Raw genomic sequence first — 9,446 nt, 5'->3', positions numbered from 1 at the left:
TGTATTTCATAGGGAGAAAAAAATGTGTCTTTGTTGGAAATAAACAATGACCAATATGTGACAGCGCAATGATCACTATTTTTCAAGCAGGGGCCACTTCAACAAAAAAACTTAAATGTGAGTGCCAGATTAACTATTAAATCAAACGCTTTAATGATGCAGTTCAGGGGCGTAACTTTAATAGGGCAAGGGGAGACAGTTGTCTGGGGGCCCACTGCCTTGAGCCCCCCCCCCCCCGAGGCAAGTCACATAACTGACTCCCCCAGCCACACACCCGCCTGGGCTTCCTTCAGTTGTATTCATCCTGCGAAACTGCTGTGAGTCTTAAGACCTGGAGCTACCAGAACAGCATGTCTTTCTCTAGTACCATTAAATGCCTTGCATCGTCCACAATTTACAAAACCTGTGTAAAATAATTTAGGATGATGTTCTATTGTGGCACATAGGAGATATAGCTATAACTATAGATATAGATATATAAGTTTTACTATGCTGTTTGTTACCACTATTCAGCCTCATTTAAGATTTCTTTACTCCATGAGCTGAGCTTCGGGGTGTGTGTGTGTGCATTTTTAAATCTTGTCTCTGGGCCCACTCCAACCCTGCTACGCCCCTGATGCAGTTTTACAGAGTGACTCATCATGTAACTAAAACAAAGTCTACTTGTACAATAAATTGATACTCCTTTCATAAGAAGAAGAAAAAACCCAGAAAAAAATATGGAATTAAAAAGGCCTATGGGACTTGTCCTCCTCAGGGTGCTCAGGAAGGGAAAGCAGGAGGTTTAGTCAAGGATCTAGTATCCATTGAACACGGTGGGGGGAAATGTCCCTGGGTCGCCAGGGTCTGGAGGCCGCTGTAGAACCCCTCCCCAAGGCACTGCCCCTTGTCTGCTCCCATCCAGTGCTTTGTTTGCCACACTGGCTGGGTGTTCCTTCTCTCCCTCACTTGGAGTGAGGGAGAGAAAGAACTCCAAGCAAGGGAGAGAAAGGATACTCATCAGGCACAGCAAACCAAGTGCCAAGTCATATGGAAGCGGATGAGGATAACGCATCTACCCTTCCTGCTTCTGGCCATGACACACACACACACACACACACACACACACACACACACACACACACACAGAGATGCAGGTGGAATGGCCAGGAACAGGAAGGGGGAACATTTGCCCCTCGTCCACTCCCAACTGGTGCTTCATTTACTGTGCTGGATAGGTGTTCTTTCTCTCCATCACTCAGAGTGGCTAGGGGGGAAGGACCACCTCAGCCAGTCTCTGGGCTCTGTGAATCCCCGATGCAGCTGAGTTTAGGCAGCAACCAAAACCTCCTCTTCTCCAAATACGTACGTCGTTTGGCCACGTCTCTCCTTGAAAGGCCAACCATCCATTTTTCTGTTCAGCAGTCTAAACCTCCCACTAACTTAATATGCCTTTCCTGTAACCCAAGCTCTCATGAGAGTCTACTTAGACCCTGCTCTCACAAGAGAGCCTGATGCATCCATTACTGTGCATCCAGTTGCCATGGCAACTCAACTCATTTTGTCCAATTAGATTCGCGCTCTTGTTTTGCATCTTCTCATTTTATCGATGCCTCATCAACTATGTGACATACAGATGCTTTTGCTATGACTGCTGTGGGCCCAGAAGGAAGTGGGTTGACTTCTTTCCTACCTTGGCTTGCGGAGGTGGATGCTGTTGGTGGATTAGGGTCCCTGATGATCAAGGAGCTGCACTTAAGAGTCACTGGGAGCCACCACAGGCTCACAGGCCTTGCAATGAAGAAGGCTTTGTTAATTATTACTATTGTTGTTGTTTACACAGACAGACAGGTGTTATTGACTGGTTTGTTTTATCCAGACATCGAGTCCTTCCCAAGGACCTGGGATGGCTGAATTTTATTATCACTGTTGTTGCTGTTATTATTATAGATATCGTCGCAGAATATAGGCTGTTCCCAGTAAAGTTGCATTTTGTAATTGGCTGATGGTGATTTCTGTGGCCCCGATGGTGTTGAGGTGCTCTTCAAGGTTTTTCTGAATTGCACCTAGGGCACCAATTACTACTGGGATTATTTTGGTCTTCTGCCACAGCCTTTCAATTTCAATTTGTAGATCTTTGTATTTTGTGATTTTTTTTCTGTTTCTTTTTCTTCTATTCTGCTATCACCCGGTATTGCTATGTAGATTAGTTTAACTTGTTTTTCTTTCTTCTGGACTACTGTTATAGGCAGTGTATTGTGTGGCAGATGTTTTATTTATTTATTTATTTATTTATTTATTTATTTATTTATTATTATTAATTAAGTGTTTTATTAGTGTGCAAGTCCTCATAGGTGCCACACAGCATTGTAAAAGTTTTGTGAAAGAAGGCAAAAATGTCTTCTGCAATTACAGGTGGCCCTCATTATCTGCAGATTCTGTATCCATGGTTTCGCGTATGCTCGATTGGGTCTTCGAGACCAATTTTCATTATCTACTGGTAGGTGAATATTTAACCATTTTCAGGGTTTGGGGGGGGCATTGCTGGAAAGCTGGAGACCTGGAGAATACTGTCCCCCTTGCTTTTTTGGCCCCTCCTTTTTTGTTTATGAACCTAAGACACACACCCCTTCCCATTGACTCAAGGTTTTATTATTTGCAGTTTCCGTATTCACACCTATAGGCAAGAACCTGTATAATAATAATTTTTTAATTTGTGCAAGTAATTTCTAGACCTAGTTCAGAGCTTAATTATTTCTAACACCTCTGGAGAAAGCTCAAGTTTTTAAAAATACCATGGCAATTATTGGGGCCATAATAAAAACTGCCATTTAAAAAAAAAACAAAAACGTGGTGCGAAAAACGTTAAGAGGAAAAGAGCTATATGAAAGCAATTAAAACGAGGCATGGGAACTGTGAATACCATTAACCCCTGTAAGAGCTCTCATAATGGCATAGAATAGGGTGCTTGCAGCACTTTTGATTATTTATTTGTTTATTTCTTACATTTATATTCTGCTCTTCCTGAAAGGCTTACAGCATTCTTTAGAATTAATAATCCTGTCCCAAAAGGGCTCACAATCTTTTTTTTGGCGGGGGGGATTGTCAGAGGGGAGGGTCCAGAAGGTATTTGGTCTTCTTCAGCCTGATGGAGGAGCCTTGCTGCTTGCCTCATTCTCTGTTGCAGCCTGATGACAATAGCTGTTGCGGAAGACTTGCTTAATATTATTGGACAAGCAGGGATGCCTTTGCCTTAACTCACATTTGACATTTTGCTTGTGGGTATGATAGATTTTAAGATGATATAATTTTCAGATGAACATTGAGACATTGGGATGAAATGTTGGTACACTTAGTCAGGACACAGTTCCGTTTCAAGCTTCAACATTAGCCTCAGTTCCTGAGTTTCCCAGTTAAGATCCATGAGTCTCAGACAGCCAGATTCTGCAGCAGCTGAAGTTTCTAAACCAGGGGTTGGCAAAATTGGCCCTCCAGTTGTTGTTGAACTACAACTTCCATCTTTCCCAGCCATAATTTATTGTGGCTGGGGTTGATGGGAGTTGTAGCTCAACAACAGCTGGAGGCAGAGGCCTTGGGAGGCTGGCAGTGGCCTGCGTGTGGCTGCTGCCCTGGCCCCGCCCCCGCTTCTGATGTCAGACACAGGGGGCCGGCTAGCTATGCCCCCACGCCTGATGTCAGATGCGGGGGCGTGGTCTCCCTCCCAAACGGGGCCGCATGGCCCCATTGGGAATGGAATCAGCCCAAGTTGTGTTGGGCAGTGCGTGCCGGAGCGACTCTGCCTGCCTTAAAGCATATTACAGACAGCATATTACAACAGCCCTGTCTTGAAGTTATCAGGGTTTGTATCACAGTGGGCAAAGCTTTAACAGAGACCTCTTGGAAATTTAATGAGCACCATGTGAAATGGCAAGTCATTCAAGGATGCTGTAGGTCAGGGATTTTTAACCTTTCCCCACCTGCAGATCCCCTTGATCCTCAAGTACTAGCCATGGACCTTCATTCCAGTTTGTAGTGGTTAGAGTGTTGGACTAGGACCAGGAAGACCTGAGTTTGAATCCCTATTCAACCATGAAACTTACTGGGTGACTCTGGGTCAGTCATATATCTCTCAGCCTAACCTACCTCACAAGGTTGTTGTGAGGATCAAAATAACCATGTAGCTCTGAGCTCCTTGGAGGAAGAGCGGATTATAAGTGTAAAATAAATAAATAATAATAATAATACTTGGGTAATTTTCAATAAGTCTCCAGTAAAAATAAGAGGGAAACTACTCAGGAGAGATATTTTCAAGGACTGGCATGATACACAAAGGTAAAAGGACCAGAAGACATCAGTGCCACCACTGCTGTTTACAGAAAAGCAGCAGCACCACTATCCCGACTTGCAGTTGTGCAAGTGTGTGTCTCTGCAGTTTCTCCCATTCACCACAGTCAGTTTAATTGGCTATAACCAGGGGTGTGCACAAAATCACCTGGCCCAATTTGGTTCGAGTTTGAACTGGACCCAACCTGCACTGGGCCAGTTTGGTTTAGCCCCCTTCAGCCCCCCCTCTGTTTGGTTTGGGTGGGTGGGGGGCTTCATCAAACATTTTTGGATTTCCCCCCGTTTCTTTTAACTTACCCCCTGGGGGGGGCTTCTCCAAAGTGATGGAGGGGTCCGTGGAGGTTCCCCCTCCCTGGCTGGCCTTCCTTTTTGTAAAAAATTGCCCAATTCGGCCGTCTTTGGCCTTTTCTGGGTCTATTCCCTGTTGCAGTGGCCATTTTGGAGGCTGCTGCACCTGCGTAATGGGACCCTGCGTGGCCTGGGTCATGACCCAGCCACACACTGCAAAGGCATGGCAGCCTCCAAAATGGCTATCACACCAGGGAACAGGCACCCTAACTGATCAATTTTCACACAAACGAAGGCCGTTGTGGGAGGGGAAACCTCCACGGACCCCCCCCCCGCCACCTTGGAGAAGCCCCCCTAGAGGGGATAAGTTAAAAAAGAAAAAAATTCCCCCAAAAAATGTTCGACAAACCCCCGACCTGGGGTGTTTGTGTGTGTTTCGGTCCAGGGTAGTTCGGCTCAACCCCACAGCTTCAAATCAAACCAGTTCAGATTTGAACCTGTTTGCACACCCCAGCTATAACTGTTTAGAAATCAAGTGTTTCACTCATGACAATTACCTATACTGTAACTATGAATATACAATTTTTGCTCTCCAAAATGAACATCATAACTTTTTACTGGATCTGATTTGTACCTGATATTGATATCTCTTGAATTATTCACCATCTATATATATACTGCAGAAAACATTCTGTTCAGACTTCCTAGTGGAAGAAATTAGAGGGGTGTATGCTACAGTAATAATGAAAAAGACAAATTAGATGCCGGAGGGTGGGGGGAGCTTGTGAATATTTTCACATTATTCTCTGGAAATGTGGAAAATAAGGATCAGAGAGTAGGCAGTATAAAGATATTACAAGAGCACTGTTTGATAGACAACACTTTCATTTTTTAGCAAACATGGAGTTCTAGATATGCTTCTGGCTGCCAGGGAACAAAACATAAAAAAACCTGTATATAAGCTTTAGAACAGTTGACCACTAATATATTAGATGATCACAGATGCTATTATATGTAATCCTATAACAAATATATTCTCAGAGATCATGTTTACATTCTAAGACATGCATATGTTCCAGAATATCTGAATTTGTATTTCTTGTTTCCTCTGTGGAAACAAGCGGAGCTGATTATAAAGCTGATCAGAAAAGTATCTTGCTAAAATGTTTTGGGACAAAACAGGGCAATTGGCTTGTAAAAATGACTATAAGAAGGCAACTTACCACTATTTGGTGGTGGTGACAGTACGGTATATACCATGCCTTTTTTGGTGGCTGCGGCAGCTGCACTAGTCATAATGTACTGTATGTCATTCTGAAAGGAATTCTAATGTTAAAAAACATTGCAGCTGTCAATAAGCTGAGAAAAATCTCAGAGGTTCTCAGGCCTGGCCAAAAAGACAGACAGACAGACAGACACACACACACACACCATTTTCACTGCCAGAGAATATAGTTAAGAAAGTGAGAGGGGCATTTCAGATTAAGAAATATACACTAAATATAAACTGAAGGGAATCTGGTATTGTAAAGTGTGACTTTTGCAGCACTGTGTCTGTCCTATACAGTGAAAACTAAAAGATGTGGATTTCAGTTCAGTTGCATGCACACACAGCAGTGGGATGCTGGTTCCACCTCGACTAGAGCCCTCCCTCCCCAGCTCTAATCAAAGTTTCATGTATGCAACACCTGTCAAACTGCTGGCACTATTGCTGGTCATTTATTTATTCACTAGCTGCACAGAGCATCTGTGCAGTAGTTTACTTAGTATTTGGGGTTTAGTTGGGAGAATTCATTTGCTGGGCCTCCCTTTGTAGCCGAGCATTGCACCATGTTCCCCTCTCTTTCTCCCCTCCACAACTCTCTTGCTCTCTCTCTCCCCCTGCAACTTTCTCGCTCGCTCTCCCCCTCCCCCGCAAGTTTAGGTTAGTCCCCAGGTATAGATTTTTTTTTCTTATGGGCAGCTGTTTGTGCTCACAGTTCCCAGCATTGTAGGCAATGCTGGCCCACACAGTCCATTTTTTGATGGGATGACTTGGAGCTTTGCCCCCCCCTTTTTTGTATAGGGAGTAGGAAGACTGTCTGGGGTTTTTTTGGAGGGGGGGACTGCCAGCGGCTGGCCCACGCAGTCCCCTGGTGGTTTATTTATTTATTTTTGAAGGGGTGACTGGGAGCTGAGGGATTTTTGTTTTGGGGTGGGTTTTTTTGGTGGTGTGGGTGTGGAATACTGGCTGGTGTTTTTTGTGGGGGAGGGGGCCCTAGAACAATAGCACTGGTTTTTTTTCTTTTGGGGGCAGGAAGGTCAGCAGCAAGCCCTCACAGTCCAATGGTTTTTAATGGCCCCTTACCTCCCAGCGATTTTGGGCTTCATTTGCCGTGTTCCATCCCATCATTTACCCGCCAGCTGCCCCCTCTCTGTGGTCGGTTTCCTCTGCCTTTCCTTTTGTTCCTTTCCTTTCCGTTCCCCAAGTCTGCCGATGCCTGCCTGCCTCCCTCACTGCCACTCCCTCCCCAGGCAATGGTTCCTCCTTTCCTCTCTTCCTTTCCTCCTTTCTTCCTCCATCTCCTGAGTCTGCCAATTCTGCCTCCCTCCCTCACTCGCTACTGCTTCCTCCCCAGGCAATGGTTCCAGGCATCCAGACGCATCAGGACGCATTCTCTTTTGGGTCGGCCATAAGAGAATTATATATATATAGATTATATTTGTATTTATATTGCACAAACTTCCTTCTGTAGGCAGTTTACAACAAAATAAAACAAATTAAAACAGAAATTAAAACCTTAAAACAAGTTAAAACCATAAGTCTAGTTTAAAAGCTTGGGTGAATAAATGTGTCAAAGACTTTTAAAAAGTTGTCAGAGATGGGGAGGCTAATTTCAGCAGGGAGTGCATTCTAGAGTCTCAGGGCAGCAGTCTCTAAGTGGACCTTAGAGTCCAGTCCACCGAGCTGTGCTGGCCCCATGTGTCCTGGCAGAGATCAGTTCCTGCTTCCCAAGAGTGGCATGCCTCAAACCACTCTCATCACCACTTGTACAGGCTCTGCCTATTTCCTCCTCACTTCCTGGTCTCTTGCTGCCTGGGCTTTAAAGATCTCCTGGGGTTGGATTGGAGGGAGCTGCATCTTTTCCTACGTTTGAGAAAGCAATACTCCTGAACCAGGAGCAATGCTCTCTCAAAGTGTGCACATGCTCACTCAAAGTGTGCACTGCATGACCTAATAGTGGGCATCCACACCTCTGACTCCAGAAATGTTCATGGCTCTCAGCTGCTCAAAACCCACAGCGGAGCACCTCTGCCAATTTTAAATTCTTCCATACAAGAGGAGTCCACTACATACCTGCAGTCCTCAAACTGTTTGAAACCAAGTTGCTAGCGCAACTCCTCTACGGTGCCCAATTGGGTCTCTTCTCCAACTTCACCCCACTAGAGCTTGTGCAGTCCAAATTCCTAAGAACAGTTCTCCAAGTCCCATGGAGTATCTCCAACTCTAGCCTATGACTGGAGACCCACTGGGTCTAGCCCCACCCCCAGCACTACAGATCTAGCCCCCCACCCCGAACACTACCAGTCCAATTGGAAACGGGCACTTCTGACAAAAATATAATCTTTGGGACTCTCCCTCACCCCCATCTACTGGCTATAGGTTACGAACAGGCAAAAACACTCATCAAACAGTGCATAATGGACATAGAGTGCTAAACCGATCTAGTCAGGGTCCCAAACTTCCTCATCAAGAAAAGTCTAAGATACACTCCACTCCTCGCCATATATCTCTTGGAACTAGGACCCTGGCAGCATCATCTCTCAGTTGCAAAGTCTCATAGTGACCACTGGGAGGTGGGGTTTAGGATTAAAAGTGCTGGACCTCTCCCCTCTTTGTTATTTCAGTGTTAGTCTCCATTTTGTCTCTCCAGGGATGGCTGAACTGGAGCCCTTTGCCACTTTTGTCACTGCAGTGTTTTGAGAAGCTGTAATTAAATGAGAAAAGTTGATCTGAGCACATGGCATGGTGGCAGCACTTGGCATTAAAGTTGCCACCAAACTACCGAATGCAAAATTTTGAGCAAGTTGGGGATTTCCTGCTCTGCTGAATGCATCTGAAGAACTTCAAGGGAACAAAAACATTGTTGAGATAAAACAGAAAAAGTTCTATGGATTTTTTTAAAGCTCAGTTTATGACAGCTGCTGTAATTTCAATTTGTCATGTAAGTACACCATTCTCCAGTCCATTTCTTTATGCTTTGGTCCACAAGCTCTTTCTACAGTACATACAACAATGTACTCCCAATAATACTGATACTCTAGATGTTCCTGTAGAATCTCATACTGATACTCCACCATATTCTCGGGTGTTAAAATGAGGGGTCAATTTTGGACAGGCCTGAACAAAAGCCTAAGGCTTTTTTCACTTTACTGGTGGCTGCCATGTTTTTGGTTATTTTAAAATTAGAATTCACTTTAAAATGATAAATGTCATTACTAATGCTGCCTGTAGAGACTTTGAGGGATGTACACGGAACTGGCAGGGGCAGCAGCTTGAAGGTGGGGGGATGCCTTTAAGGGTGGGGGAGGGTGCTCTTACCCCTCCTGCCATGTTCCCCCTGCTGGCGCTACACTTTAAAAGGGTCCAGTGGGCATCAGTGTACCTCCCTGCCGCCCCATTGTCTTGTCAGACTGGAAGTGACAGGAAGTACCCAATGTGTGGAAGTACATTGAGTACTTCCTGACACTTCTGATCTGACAAGGCAACAGGGAGGTACACTGCTGTCCCGCCGGACCCTTTTAAAGTGTAGCGCTGGCGGGGGAAACATGGCAGGAGAGGTAAGAGCACCCTC

The 9,446-nt window shown here is 44.9% G+C and overlaps 1 long non-coding RNA gene across 1 annotated transcript; it reads left to right on the top strand.

The window, feature by feature from the left end:
- The first annotated feature begins 1,555 nt into the window (after positions 1 to 1,555).
- On the top strand, positions 1,556 to 9,153 carry LOC128348211 (uncharacterized). The gene is made up of 3 exons (XR_008318000.1): positions 1,556 to 1,651; positions 2,395 to 2,479; positions 8,526 to 9,153. It is a non-coding gene; the product is annotated as an uncharacterized LOC128348211 (long non-coding RNA).
- Positions 9,154 to 9,446: the final 293 nt, after the last annotated feature.

This window comes from Hemicordylus capensis, chromosome 2 (genome assembly GCF_027244095.1).
Source record: "Hemicordylus capensis ecotype Gifberg chromosome 2, rHemCap1.1.pri, whole genome shotgun sequence".
Taxonomy (NCBI): domain Eukaryota; kingdom Metazoa; phylum Chordata; class Lepidosauria; order Squamata; family Cordylidae; genus Hemicordylus; species Hemicordylus capensis.
Note: the sequence above shows the minus strand (reverse complement) of the source record. Positions and strands in the feature narration are given on the sequence as shown.